The following is a 16,104-nucleotide window of genomic DNA, read 5'->3' as shown; positions in this document are numbered from 1 at the left end:
CACTTTCTAATTTTAGCAATCTCAACAAAACGCCTTTGGAACTGAAGGCAAAAGACACCTTCTTGCAGAAATACCTTATCAATTGAGTTTCCCACTCTTTACTAGAAGTTCTAATGGCTGAGATATTATATTAACCACCTCTTCCCTAGAACTGTTAACCTATTCAGGTACTCAATAAGAATTTGAGTGGCAAATGCTTTTTATTAGAATTTTATACTTCATTCATATTTAAGACAATTCCAATTTCTCCAGAGTTGTCTGACTAGTGAATAATAAGGGAATATGTGTGGAAGCCTTGAAAATGTTCCACTGTCTCAGATCTGCTGAGAAGAGTATAATGGACTCACAAACCCAGATGTTGCTTCTCTAAATTTCCATCCTCTCTGTAACCTATTGTTCTGCTCAGCTGCAATAACACAATACTGATGACTGAGTGGCTTAAACAACATAAATTTATTTACTCACAATTCTGGACACTGGAAGTCCAAGATCAAGGTGCCAACATGGTTGGTTTCTGGTGAGGCCTCACTGGTGGGCTTGCACATGTCACCTACTTGCTGTGTCCTCACATGGTCTTTTTTTCTGGGTATGCATGGAGAGAGAAAGAGAGTGAGTGAGCTCTGATGTCCTCTGCTCATAAGGACTGCAGTTCTATTGGATTAGGGTCCCCCCCTGATGAACTCACTTAACCTTATTTACCTCTTTATAGGCCCCATCTCTAAATACAATCACAATGAGGAATAAGGCTTTAACAACATATAAATTTTGGGTATACACAATTCAGTTCATAACAGCACAAGACCCCCCGGTGTGCACTATGCCTCAAGAGACCAACTGGTCACATGGAAGACCAACTATCTGGGCTCTTTCCATGCTGATATGGGCTGTGGTTCATCCTCACGGGAATAGACATCTGTTCGGGGTATGGGTTTCTTTTCTGCCTTCTGAGACTCAGTTACCAACCACCATCCTGAGGCTTACAGAATGCCTGATCTACAGACATTGAATCCCTACACCATAGCATCCAATCAGCAGACCCCACTTTACAGCAAGGAGGTATGGGTGTGGGCCCAGGACTATGGGATTCACTAGTTATATCAGACATCTCATCATTTAGAAATAGCCAGCCTTATAGAACAATAGAATAGCCTTCTAAAGGTACAGCTGAAGCTCTAGCTTTGAGGCAATATTCAGAAAAGATGGGATGATATCCTTCCTGTTATTATGTGTGTATGAGATCAGAAAACTCTATTATGATGCCGTGTCCCCAGTGGGAAGATTACATGGCTCTGGGAACTCAGGGTGGAAGCACTGAGAGTCCTTATCATCACTCCTCAAGACCTAGTGGAGAATTTTCATTCTTGTCTAAATCATCTCTGGGATCTCTAGTGTTGGATGTTGTGGTCCACAAAAGGGGCATATCCTTGCCAGGGGACACAGCTAGGGTCTCACTGAACTACAAGTTAAGTCTGCTATCAGACAATTTTGGATTTCTTTTTTTTTTTTTAATTTTTTATTTATTTGCGAGAGAGAGAATGAGAGACAGAGAGCATGAGAGGGAGGAGGGTCAGAGGGAGAAGCAGACTCCCTGCTGAGCAGGGAGCCTGATGTGGGACTCGATCCCGCGACTCCAGGATCATGACCTGAGCTGAAGGCAGTTGCTTAACCAACTGAGCCACCCAGGCGCCCGACAATTTTGGATTTCTTATATTTAGAACCCAGCAGGTTCTAAAAAGAAAAGAAATCACTATGGTGGCAGAGATACTTAACTATGGTCATCAGGAGGAAATAGGATGCTTTTATACAATGGAGGCAGGGAGGAACACATATGGAACCTAAATTATTCATTTGGTGCCTCGGGTATTCCCTGACCCCACTGTAACTGTGAAGAAGCACATACAGTGACTTTTGTCTGAGGAGGGTATAATTATCAAGAGCTCAGACTCCTCAGAAATGCAGGTTTGAGTCACACAATTAGGCACGCCCCTAAGACCTGATGAGGTGATAGCTAAAGATGAGGAGTACTTAGAATGGTTGGTAGAGAAGAGAGAAAATCGGATGTGGCCTCTAGATCAACAGCATGGATATGTTCATACTACTAACCTCCCCTTTTTATATTTCTCCACAGGTTGAGAGACCCACAAGTACCATAAGGATCTGCTCCTGGAATGTGCATGGAGAAAGATGTGTACTGCATAATGGGTAGATCTTGGTGACCTTGATAATGAGCCACACAGAACATAATTGATGGACAGCCCATTGGCTATGTCTCTGATCTGCCATTGCACTGAAACTTTTAGAATTGCCCTATAGCTTGAAATTCTTCATATCCAATTCTTTTTACTCCTTGTGCTCCTTTACTAGGATCAGACCTGCATCATGATGTGAAGATTCTCTCAGTCCTCTCTGGCTCTCTCCCCTTATCCCAGCACAGGCATTTCCCTCAATAAATCTCTTGCATGTCTAGTCCCATCTTGGCAGCCATGTCTAAGGAGATCTGAAACAACACATAAGGATATGTAGACACAAAATATCTAATTATAAAGGGAAGACATCATAACAGACTGGAAGAAAAGGAGTATGTATTGATAATTTAGAGATTATGGGGGATTTTTATATTTCTATAAATACATTTTTACTTTTTACAAAATTATCTAGGGTGAGCAAATATTTTTGTAATCAAAAAAAGCAAACAAAATTGAAATGCTCAGAAAAGGATTGAATGGCATATTTGAAGGCAGTATGGGCAGGAGACTCCTGGGTAGAGGGGAAGGAAGATCCTAGGAGACAACTTCACAGCCAAGGACTTCACAATCTGCCAAGACTGTGATCCAGACAAACAGCAAGTAGAGCAGTGTCCAGTGGCTCTTCTGCGGAGAGCAAAAGAAAATGTTCTTCCCTCTCCCTTCTGAAAGCCACAAAAGCCATTGATCAGATTACCTGGATTCAAAGCCTAAGTCCACACTATCTCTGAGCTCTTCGCCCCAGTCTCCTCATTTGTAAAATGGAACTGATCATAGCACTGGCACAGAAGTTAGTTTTAGGATTAAATGAGATAATCCATCAGTTTGCTTAGAAAAGTGCCTAGCATATGATATGAACTCAATTAATATTATTTTTTCTGCATGGTTTATCACAACTATCTCTCATGTACTTTTTTTTTTAAAGATTTTATTTATTTATTTGAGAGAGAGAATGAGATAGAGAGAGCATGAGAGTGGGGAGGGTCAGGGGGAGAAGCAGACTCCCCGCTGAGCAGGGAGCCCGATGCGGGACTCGATCCAGGGACTCCAGGATCATAACCTGAGCTGAAGGCAGTCGCTTAACCAACTGAGCCACCCAGGTGCCCGTACTTTTAATAAAATATGAGGTCAAGTCATAAAATAGTTTTATCATCAGATTTGTAGTAAAACAGGAATAAAGACTAAATAATATGCAGTTTGGAAGGCAATTTCATTCTAATGCTTTTCTGATTTATATGACCATATTGTGCAACTCTGGGCTTCAGGGTTTTGATTGTTTTTTTTTTTTTCAAAGATTTTATTTATTTATTTGTCAGAGAGAAAGAGAGAGCACAGCAGGGGGAGTGGCAGGCAGTGGGAGAAGCAGGCTCCCCACAGAGCAATGAGCCTGATGCAGGACTCGATCCCAGGACTCCGGGATTATGACCTGAGCTGAAGGCAGACGCTTAACCGACTGCACCATCCAGGCGTCCCGATTTCAGGGTTTTGAAACTAACTTTAAAATAATACAGACAAGCAAAATATATATAACTTTCAATTAAGAGGTTCGAGTAGAAAGTACACAGTGTTTTCAAATGAAATCATTGAGATTTGCCAAACTGAAAAGTAAATCTTACAGAATGCCTTATTGGGCATACATTTGAGCCTTCTAAAACTAATGGATATATTTCACAGATACCAATTTTTGCATAGAAAACAAAACAAAACACTGTCCCTGAGTGAAGAAAACACTCAACATTCCCAGTCCTCCTCCACCAGCTTCTGGAGAGTAGGGGAAGAAGACATTCCCAGGAAGTCTGTCCACCAACTCGGTAAAGCACGACTGAGGTTAATACCCAACATTGTTTGCATTAGCTGTTGTACTTCATTTTTATTACATTCATTAAAATAATAAGAAAAAATGTTGATTGAGAACCTACTGGGCACCAGGTTCTGTCACAAAAACAGGAGATAAGGCATTCAACATGACAAACTGGTTTACTCCCTCAATGAGCTTACATTCAACCAATGGAAACCAAATAGTACATAAGTAAACTAAAAAATAAACAAACTAATTAATATAATCTATATAAAATAAGGAAAAGAATGATGTGATGATATGATTGGGTGGGGACATAGGGAAGTAGTCTGTTATAGACATTATAGACTATTGTTCATAAAAGGCCTCTCTCTTAAGAGGTGTACTGAAGCCAAATTTGAATAAAGAGAAAGAGTCAGACATTTGAAGACTCTAGGGGAAATTTTCATGAAAAAGGAGGAGGAAGTGCAAACGCTTGAGAGGGAACTAATATTGGTTATTAAAAGAATAAAAGGAAAATTGGGCCCTGAGAATGAAAGGAAAAATGGCAGGAGGTGAAGACAGAGGAGCTAGTCAGACATCAGCCTGGGGGAGAATTATATCATGATACAAAGTTTGGATTCATTTTGAATTCAGTGGGAAGCTTTTGGAGGGTCCTAGGCAATAGAGATGCAGTATCCACCATTTTAAAAAAGTGCATTTCCCCATGACAACTTAACCTAGAAGCACTCTGATTAAATATAAGTTCCATGAATGGTATTTTAAATTCTAATACATGAAATAGCAAGAATAAACTCAGCCACATTGCAATGAAACAACATAAGAGTATTCAGAGAAAAAATTGGTGAAATCAACAATCATTGTATTACATGCAAAAAAAAAAAAACTAATTGTAAAGATGATGTCAGCTAAAGTAGATGTCTGAGTTTCTTATGAGAAGTGATTGATCTAAGAAAGAGTTTAAGCCTCAGAAGTTTAATGAAAACTTGACCTGCTCATGTTGTTCTTCTCTTTACCCCTATCTGTATGGAAGAACAGTAAATTGGTCTCTACTTCAGAAATGTCTAGGTTTGGAAGGTCAAATTATTTCTCTGGAAGTCACATCTCACGGGACTATTCTGAGTCTGGTAAGAAGCAGAGATTGAAGAATGTCAGCATCTGAGGCCAAACTTTACAAGTTTTCTGCTGGTAGACACAACCTAATTCCAGTCCATGCATTTGTACTTCAATGTGCTTTCAATAAATATCACCATGTGGTCAGAAACAACTCTAAAATTAATCCCATCTGTGGTAATATGTCATTGAATTGGACAGGATAAAGGCTCTCATAAAATTTTACCTGATATTTGAGTATCAGATGTGACCATTCAATGTAATTAGGAACTTGTTAGTTGGAGGGGTGTTGATGTATGTGTAATTTATTTATATCTTTTGGTCCATAAAGTAGTTTTAAGAAGATATACGATGAAAGACATATGCCATATAGCTAGGTAAGATTAAATTCTAAAATGAGAAGAAAAAGGAGACAAAGAGAAAAAGGATGGGGAAATAAAATGGAGTCAGCATGAGCTTAACACAAAATAAATACCATTAACCTTTTTGGGGGGTTCACAGATTGGCTCCAAGCTTTCCAGTAGAATGGCATTTATTCAGTTACATTCTCGGAAACTTTAGATAAAATCAAGTAGTTTCTCAAGGAAAGCTATAACTTTCTGGTTCTGAGATCAAAGCAAAATGTATCTTGTGGACTCTCATAAAAGACCCTCTTTAATGACTAAATGATATCCTCAATAACATTCTTAAAGTAAATGTAAGCTTCGTGGCATTGTTTTTATAAGGAAATGAATAAGTCTTCCATATCTACACATGCAACAACAACATTTCTTATTTCTTATTTTAAACTGCTTTTAGCATTGAGAATAAACAAATAGCTTAGATTGGGGCTGCAAGAGATTGAAAATAATGTCCATGAACAGGCCCCAACCTCTCTAAATGCTCTTTGCTCAGATGTACACTTAAGCAAAGAAAGGTGGGATGGTGTAATCATATTTATTGAATCTGACTAATTCTAAGGGAGGAATGGTTGGGATGTGAGAGGTGTGCAGAAGAAAAAATTTACCTCCCTAAATTTCTATTATTGGTGGATGAGAAAGTCATGGCTCTGAAACAGCATAGAAAAATGCCCTAAGGGTGTTTGAGACCAAGCACATTTCTCTTATAGAAGAGGTTCTGAATCAGAAAAAAACAAAACAGAAACGAAAACATAAATTTTCATATATATTTTCTGGGTCAAAGACGCCTTTAAGATTCAGATGAAACCATGTACCTCTCACTAGGAAAAAGCACTCACATTCTAATGTAGCAAACAGCTTTCAGCCCGTCCAAATTTTAGAAAAATTTTGATGTATTCTATAGCAAGCGGAAAACATTCCCAGGAATTTTATTTTCTTTGTTTGTCAATCTTAAAAATAAGAAGTGAACTGCCAAGTTACAGATGCATACATATGGAACATGTTTTGTCTAAAGATAAGAGTGTAAAAGTGTGAAAGTGTCTACTAGTTTGAATTAAAATGGCGACAAAGGTGACAATAGGTCTGGGAAGGATATTGGCAAGGGCTAAAGGAAACTCCAAAAAGTATATTACGGGTAACAAGTACAGAAGGACTGGAAGCATCCTTGGCAGCGACCATGACATTGGCACAGCACAAGGGGGCAGAATTTGCCTCGACAGGGTATCTTAAGCTTTTGTCTTTGCCATGCCGGAAATTCAAGTACTAGGAGGCACAGGGAAGAAAGGGTAGGTGATGGTGTTATCCCATCTTACATTGGAGAATGCAGAATGAGCTGGCTGGCGTATGTAACAGAGAGGAAGGTGAGAAGAATGGTTGAGACAGTTAAATGGAGGGGCATAAACTCTTAAGTCTTTAAGCTAAAATCACCTTGTTGATGCTAGCTCAAAAGGTTTCTTAAAATTAGTTTTCAGTATATAAAATTCATATATCATATAAATGTCTACATTTCTGGCTTCTCAAAAACAAAACAAACCCAGAAGATCTGGCAATGCTAGACTCCAATTTTTGGATGCAACAGTCATTCCCTCACAGCACCAAACCCTGTCGTTTTTCCAACACTGAGACCAAAGGATCTTCAAGCTTGAGCAGTGTTTCTTTCCAGTAGCCAGTCTGCCTACTTTGTTCATTTATATTACCTAATTCATCCCTATAGTTATTTGAGTTTGTAACCTACTCCTCTCTACCCCGTGAACTAATGTGTTATATTTTATTCACTTAATATGGCAGCATAAGGATGCACCTTGCAGACCTCCAGTTCTAAGGAGCCTAACTGACCAAAGGCATTGGCTGCTACACTCTGAACCCACCATCACATTTTTCACCAAGGCCATACTTCTCACTGACTGCTCCCTGAATACACATGGATCCTAAGGTAGGCTCCAAGACTCTCTGATAATTTTGCTGCAACTTTTAAGATTGCAGGGCAGACTAGGATGCTTCCATCCAAACTTTCTTTAGTGGGGGTCAAACTTGCCTCCCACCCCAGGTTTCTCCAGCTCCCTCACATTTTCTGTCATAGAGGCATCTTTCCTAATAAAACCCTTGCCTAATTAAGCCCATCTTAATATTTACTTCTTGTTAGATCTAGACTAATAGAAGTGATAGCAGAAGTAATCTGAGAAAGTAGGCAGTAAGATGTGGATTTGGGACTGGCTTACCACTGCCCCATAGGTAAAGAAACTGTCATTCTGGTTGATAAATGAGGCATAGATAGTCCCTGGTACAAAGTGGTGATGTAATTGCTGACTTGAAAAAAATAAAAGGGAATAAGAAATCAGTCCCAATGGAAAGGAGTGTCATGGCAGGTGACACGATGCAGGCATTGAAAAATTTAACAGGGTTGGGGGATGCTTACAAAGATAGTGGGGTTGATTGGCTACTGCTATATTGTATGACCTGCAGAAAGATAATGAGAGACTTTAGGCTATTAACAAGCAGTTAATGGCCAAGTTCTAGAGCCATAGGTCCTCTATGATAGAGGACCTTATCACCTGCACTAGAAGGACAGACACAGTCAAGCATCAATTTGAAGATTGTTGGAGATACAAACCTCCAGAGATATTTGAATGCTCAATTAAGACAAGTATGTTTTATTATAAGGTTCAGGGCCGGGTAAAAAAAACCTGAGATGCTAGAATATGGTTCAGGATCATGTGAATGGAGATGCCTGACCCGCTCAGATTCTCTGTCTAGCAGAGAGGTGGCCCATGATTCTCTGGTAATAGCTAGCACTTCACTGTCCCAAAATATGCTGCAGGAATCTCTCTGTCATGAAGCACCAAGTGTCCTTCCACCTTCTCTCCTGGCCACCAAGCTGATAACTAGAGTTAAGCCCAATAGAATCCAGCTGGGGATGTGCTCTGTCTAAGGGCAGATAAACACTACATACAATAAGGAATTGTAAGAATTAGCTGGCATTTATCAGCAGGAGCCTGAAAAGCCCTTCTTGGATTTGATTTTAAGTGTGTTTGGTCAAGAGTGCCAGAATGTAAGACTGAATAAGCAAGAATTCATTGACTTGAAGAGATAGGGCATTTTCTTGGGACATGGATTAATACTCTACCAAGGACACCATTAGATGGAGGAAAGTTGTTGGTGGAGTGATTCTTAGAAGCCGGGGGAAAAAAATGATAGCCAACACTAAGTGAAGTAGAAATGTCTGAGTTACCCTGGCAGATGACAGAGAAAGGAGTTAAGAGTCTAAGAGAAGTGGGAATGCTGGAATAGATATATTATGTAAGGACAAAAGACTCACCAAATAATTATGATTCACGAGAAGATCCAGAGAATATACAATTCAGAGAATATACAATCATCAAATCCTTCAGGAATACGTGGTGATAGGGGTACCATCCTTGGGGATCTTCTCTATAGTCCAGGGAAGTAGCTGCTGGTGTTAACATTCTTGGGATAACAGGGGGCCTCAAAATAATAGATGTTATAGATAGTACATAACTGCCAGAAACTAAGAGACAGTAATTACTGTAACCACCATTAAGGTCAAAGGAGCAGACAAGGGGATTGCTCTGCAGAAAGTTATGTAGATGATTAATAGACCACGATGTCTGTAGAAGAAAAATAGATGAGCAGTTAACAAAGGTGAAAAAAAAAAGTGCAAGCTGAACAAGAATGGAAAAGCAGGAGGATGAGTCACAATAAAAATTACAATTCCTTGCTCCGTTTCCAGACCTGAGCCCATTTTCACATCTGGAGCCAGGTAATTGAAGAGGTGTTTGAATCTCTGGGAAAAATAACCTGGCAACACCATGGCAAGTGTATAACATGGTTACTCTCAAAGAGACTCACATATGACCATTTACTCAGATAACTGTAGCCTAGTTAAAGGGAAATAACCAAACTTTTCAATGACTATTAGACAAAGGTTCTGAAATGACTTTGACACCCAAAAACTCATGTAATAAAAATTACAGTTCTTTTTGGCAGAGTGGGAGTCTATAGGAAACAGGTAATGAATGGAGTCCTGGCTAAATTCTAACACGCTATGTGCCCATTGCACCCAGAAACCCAACTCAGTGTTTGTTTTCCCAGTCCTCGAGGGAATATGTAGAATTAGTGTAGAGTCCATAAGAGTCCCTAGTCTGGAATAAGAGCAATAATATTAGGAAAGGCCAAAGGGAAACCTCTGAAACTATGCATCCTCCAATCATCCACTTCCAGCCAAGATAGAAAATTAAAATCAACATCATGTCCCAAGGGTTACAGCAGAGATAAGTGCTATCATTAAAGACTAAAGATGAAGGGTGGTGCTCCATATTATATCTTAATTTAACTCAGAGTCTAGCCCCTGAAGAAATGGAATAGATACTGAGAATGGTTATAGACTACTTCCAATCTAATAAAGCAATAGCTCTGATAACAGCAGCTGTTCTACTCATGGTGTCATTGTTGGAACAGATTATTAAAGCCACAAGTATATGACTGGTGGTTGTTAATTCAGTGAGTGTGTTTTTACTATTCTAATTAGAAAAGAGGATAAGAAATCACTGCCATTCTTATGGAATGGACAATTTTCACTTGTATATTTGCCTCAGGGCTGTGTTAACTATGTTACCCACGGTCATAAATAGTCTGAGGAGACCTGTATCACCTAGACATTCCACAAAGCATCTTACTCATCCCTTACATTGATGAACATCATGTTGATTGAACAGGATGAGCAAAAGGCAGTTAGAGTTCTAGAGGCAGTGGTAAGACACATGTGTTCCGTAGTATGGGAAATAAATACTAGGAAGTTTCAGAAACCAGACACTCCAATAAAATTTTCAGTAATCCAGTTGTCAGAGGTATGCTGTGTTTTTCCACAAACTAAAATACAAACTGCTGCATTTTGAATTTCTTATAGAATGAATGAAGCATGTAGCTGTAGACCTCTTTATGTTCTGGGGCCAACAGGTTCCACAGCTGGGGATTTTGCTCTGGCCCATATAGTGGATGAAACATCAGGCTACCCACACTGAGTAGGGCCTGGAGCATAAAGGGATGCTGTAGTAGGTCCAGGCCTTGGTGCAGTCAGCTCTGCTGCTTGCATTACGTGATCTGGAAGTTGGAGATGTCAGTGATGAGAAAGGATAAGATGTGGGGAAAAAGATGTAAGCCACTGTGACTCTGAAGCAATACCATGTATCCAGAGGAGATAATCATATGCTTTTGGGGAAATAAGCCTTAGGGCCTGATAGAAAGGAAATGTTTGACTGAGGGGACTCCAAGTGAATGTGTGTCCAGAACCAGTCATGGTGAATTGGCTTCTTTCAGACCTGCTTGTCATAAAGTTAAACATGCCTAGAAGCAGTCCATCAAAAAATGAAAATAAAATAGCTGGGATCAAGCCCAAGCTGGTCTAGAGTGGTCATAGTGACAGATATGGAGAGTACATAAATGGACACCAAAATTATGGACTCCACTTCTCAAGGCAAATTTACCTACTTATGCCTCTGAGTGTCTAACTTGTCAACAACAGACATCAACACTGAGCTCTCAAAATGGCATTATTCCCTATGAAGGCAAACCAGTCAGTGAGTGTCAAATTGGCTTTAGCAGCCTCCTTCCATCCTAGAAGGACCAGTTTATCCCCTCAGAAGGAGATACTTACTGTGTGTTGGGTTTGCTTTCCTTTCCTGCAGAGACTCAGCCAACACCACTATCAAGGGGCTTACAGAATATCTAGTTCATAGGCATGTAATCCCACACAGCATAGCTTCTGGCCAGGGCAGTCACTTCATAGTAAAGGAGTTACGAGAGTGAGCCCATGACCATAAATTACACTGGTCAAATCTTGAACCTCACCATCCAGAAATAGCTAAGCTCATACAGTGCTACAACAGTCTTCTAAATTGTAACTGAAAGAAGCACTCTGAAAAGACAATGCATTTTCTTCAGGATACCATAGTCATTAAATCATAGACCAGGGCATAGGGCTGTATCCTCAATAGGAAAGATACACAGGTCCTTCCAGGAAGCTGGAGTTATCCCACTTATTATCCCTTCCAAAGACACGCTGGAGAATTTTGTGCTTCCTGGCCCCATCACTCTGAGCTTGTCAGTGCTGGAAGCCTCAGTGCCCAAAGGAGTCACACTCTAGTCAGGAGATACCACAAGGGGCCTATTGAATTATAAGTTGCAGCTGCTGTCAGAGCTTTAGACTTCCTCTCTCAAGGAACCAGTGGCAAAAAGAGGAGTTCGCCATCCTCCCTGGGATACTGACTCCCATCAGAAGTGGGTAGAGCTGCTTTTACACAGTGAAGACAGGGAAGAATCTGTGTGAAAATTAAGTGATCCACCTGGGGGCCTTCTGGTGCTCAGTGTCTCACGGTTACTGTGAACAGACACATAGAGCAAACCTAACCTGAAAAGGGTGTGATTACAAGGGCTCAAAATCTCCACTGACTCAAAGAAAAGCAACATATGGTAATGGCCTATATCATAGTGGAACTGATCTCTAGTCACACCTGATCCCTTTAAGCCTCTGACCTTATTCTGATCTCACACTTAGTAAGCATTTGCCCTGTACCTGAATTGCTCTTTCCTAGGAAATTGACACAAGTGTTTTCTCACCTCTTTTTGTCTTTGTTCAAATATCACCTTCTTAGTAGGAGTTCTGTGACTGCCCTATTTAAAACTTCACCATTGCTTCTCAGTTATCTATACCCTATTCTGGCTTTATTTCTCTCTCGGGCACTTACCATCACCTAAAATACATAATTCGCTTTTTCTTTGTGTATTCAGTATCGCCTCTCAACTCAAATGTAAGCTTTAAAAAGATTGGGACTTTTGTCTGTTCATACACTGCTGTATCTCCATCCACTAGAACAGGAGCTGGTGCACTCTAGTTCTTATTGAAGGAGGTGACAAATGGTTATCGTTATAGGCAGCAACTGTTACAGCGTGAAGAGACATAGGTGAAAGCTGGATTGCAGTGGTGTTATAGTGTAAGTGGACACTGATAAAACAGGATCATCATCATCATCATCATATTATCCCAACAACTGACATCTACTTAATGCTTATTATCTGCTAGATCCTTCACAATCTGTTCTACATGCATTAGCTTATTTAATCTCCCACACTCTATGACATGGGTTTCAGTGTTATTCCCATTTTCTGTAGGGCTTAGAAAGGTTAAGTATCTTAACCAAGATAGAGATAATTAGCAGAGGTGTTATTCAAACTGTATCTGACACTAATGCTTTAATTCCTAACCTGAACTCCCTGGTGAACTCAGAAATCACAGAGAACAGTTTCAGAACTTTGTAGTATACCCAAGAAGTAGAAAAGGACAGAGAACTATTAAAGCAATAACAAATGCAAACATTTCCTTTTTCAAAAGTATGATTTCATAAGAACGTGGATAATATTTTTAGAGAAATCAGAAAAAAGTCAATTTTAATGGAAGCTTAGTTAAAAGATCTTACAATATTAGAGCAGAATCATCACAAAGACAGGGAATAGCAATATTCTAAGTCCAGTAAGGAAAAACAGATTTTATGGAGGCATAGGTAATAATATGTGTTTTAGAACCCTAGATCACTAGCTTTAGCCCATACTATTTAAACACACACACACACACACACACACACACACATTCATGCACCAAATGGCAGTTTATTGTGCTTTTTCAAATTTGTCTTTTGAGGTTTAATTGAGACCCAGGCGCAGGATATCATAGAAAAATCTGTTATCTCATAAGCATACAGCTAAACAGTTACTTTAAAACATTTACTTTTAAAACATTCAAATTCCAAGACGTTGTGTTGCTTGAATGAAAAGTAGGTGAAAACTCTACAGAAAAGTAGAAAATCATAAAAGAACCACAGATATGGAAAGCCCTTAGGTCAAGGCTAAGAAAAAATAGTAGATATAGGGCGCCTGGGTGGCTCAGATGGTTAAGCGTCTGCCTTCGGCTCAGGTCATGGTCCCAGGGTCCTGGGATCGAGTCCCGCATCGGGCTCCCTGCTCCTTGGGAGCCTGCTTCTCCCTCTGCCTCTCTCTCTCTCTGTCTCTCATGAATAAATAAATAAAATCTTAAAAAAAAATAGTAGATATATGGATTTGCGTACAGACCAGTCTCTGTTACTACGAAAGGAGAGGACATATTTCCTTTGAAAATTCTCATTGCATTTGTTGTTTTTATCTATCTTTTCACATTTGTTGAAAGCAATCTTCACCACATGAGAAATTAAAAGAAACATTTACTGTGCTTTGATGTGCACATAGAATTTTAATTTTACTGTAACTGCTAGCTTATATGTTTATCTCTACACACACACACACACACACATTAATTAATTAAAAACCTTTTAGGTACTAGATATTGTTAGGGTTTGCTGCAAGCATAAACAAGAATTTTTCCTTGCCCTGAAAGACAGGTGGCAGAAATATACACATACACTGAAAATTGCAATACAACGTGAGAAGTGCTATGGGTCTAGGTGGAACCATGGTCCTGGATGAAAAACAGCTGATTTGAAAGGAAAGATTCACAGATTATGTAAATTTTCAGGAGTGAGGGATATTAAAAGATAAGTTTGGTCATGAAAAACTTGAGGAACTAAAGAGGCTCAGTGAAACAGGTGTTCAATGTGACCAGTGCTCCAGGTTGTGGCAGTGAGGTGAGGGGCAGAGATGGTATTAGAAAGTGAAGTGTTTGCATCAAGTAACAAAGGGAAGGCAAAGCACATTTTCTTTTCTTTTTTTTTAAGATTTTATTTATTTATTTAACAGAGAGAGACATAGCGGGAGAGGGAACACAAGCAGGGGGAGGGGAGAGGGAGAAGCAGGCTTCCGCGGAGCAGGGAGCCCGATGTGGGGACCCTGGGATCATGACCCGAGCCGAAGGCAGACACTTAATGACTGAGCCACCCAGGCGCCCCGCAAAGCACATTTTAAACGGGAAAACAATGTAATCAGTTTGATTATATAGAAGACCAGTACATGGTATTCAGAGTGTACTTGAATTATTAGAGATGGAAAGCTGAGACAGTACATATTATAGACTGGACAAAATGAAGATATGGTAAACCAATTGTGAAAACTAGTCTAAACCAAGGTGTGACCTGTTTGGGTTGGTATAAATGCAGTGAAATTAGGCAAATGATATGCATAGGGTTCATAAACACATTTATTGACTGATATTCTTCTTTCTTTACCTGTATGAAAGAAATGTTAATAGCACAATTCCCTCAGGTATTTAAGTTTGTGAGATCTGGTCTAAATTCAGGAGTAGCAGAAGAGTTGCCAAGAAAGAATCAGAAGTCTTTGCTTTACTGTCTCAGGTAAAGCTGATTTTCCAACAGGTTGTTTGTGATGCTCTCACCATTAATAATAACACATTAATGCTTTTCATAGTTTGGATAAAAATTTTGAGCAATATTAGAATTACGAATGTCTGTGACTAGAAGTCCATTTTTAATCATAAGGGTTTCTATGAAAACTGCTAGTCACAGTGTTATGTGTTGAAGATTATCAATATTTCATTATATACCACACATTTTCTTTGTGGGTTCATTATTGATGTCTCCACATCCTACACAAACTAGCATTTAACGTGTAAGTCACATTCTCTGGCAAACAATTACTAGAAGAAGCACAGAGAAATGTATCACAATCAATGAACCAATTTCAGGTCAGGCTGTGAAATCCAAATATGAGAAATCAAGTTCACAGTTGGAAGAAAACAATGGAAAGCCTGATGCAAGTACATTTTTATAGTAACTACAATGAGAAACAGCTAAGAACTATGGTGGTCATCATTAAAGGCACAAAATTTCATTCATCACGCACACGTTTTTAGAGATACTGATTTGATGTAAAAATTCCACAGCATATTTTGAAACCAAAACCTTCCCCCAAATACCTTATCCGATCCATTCAAGACATGGAGTGAAATGAAGTAAACGCTATAATTTTGTGTGTGATCTCTAAACTGACAAAACAATTACCCAGTTATTTTCTGTGAGACCTTCTGTAATTGCAAATGCCAAAAAAACTATTTTGCTTTTTGCTCTTTTTTGATCTTCTATTGGAAGAGAAAATTGACCTATATTTCCATTAATATTTCTGCCTTTAACAAATACTTTGACAGTATCGATGAACAAATTAAGGTGTTTCAGAAAAAGTTGTCTTTTCGCCAAACACAAGATGAAAAGAGTATTTCAATCTAAATTAAATTGCTAAGTGTACACCTTATTTGTTCTAATTGCAAAACACCTATGTGAGGAAGATATAAAAATATATAATTGGGAAGAAAAGTATGAGGTAACTAGGAGCTAAGACAATTTAGCATACAGTGTAACTAGATCTGTGGCATAATTAAATGCTTTTGAAAGGGGGTTTAATGAGACTGACTTCTTACAATTAAAAAACATGTGTAATTATTCAGCGGGTCAATTTGTTCATAACCTTTGATTATATAGCGGTTCTTTTTTCTAGTCACTGAATAACTAATTAAATCCTTCCTTCACTTTATATAGATATG

This window comes from Neomonachus schauinslandi, chromosome 5 (genome assembly GCF_002201575.2).
Source record: "Neomonachus schauinslandi chromosome 5, ASM220157v2, whole genome shotgun sequence".
In the NCBI taxonomy this organism is placed as follows: domain Eukaryota; kingdom Metazoa; phylum Chordata; class Mammalia; order Carnivora; family Phocidae; genus Neomonachus; species Neomonachus schauinslandi.
The sequence above is the reverse complement of the archived record's forward strand: the minus strand, read 5'-3'. Positions refer to the sequence as shown.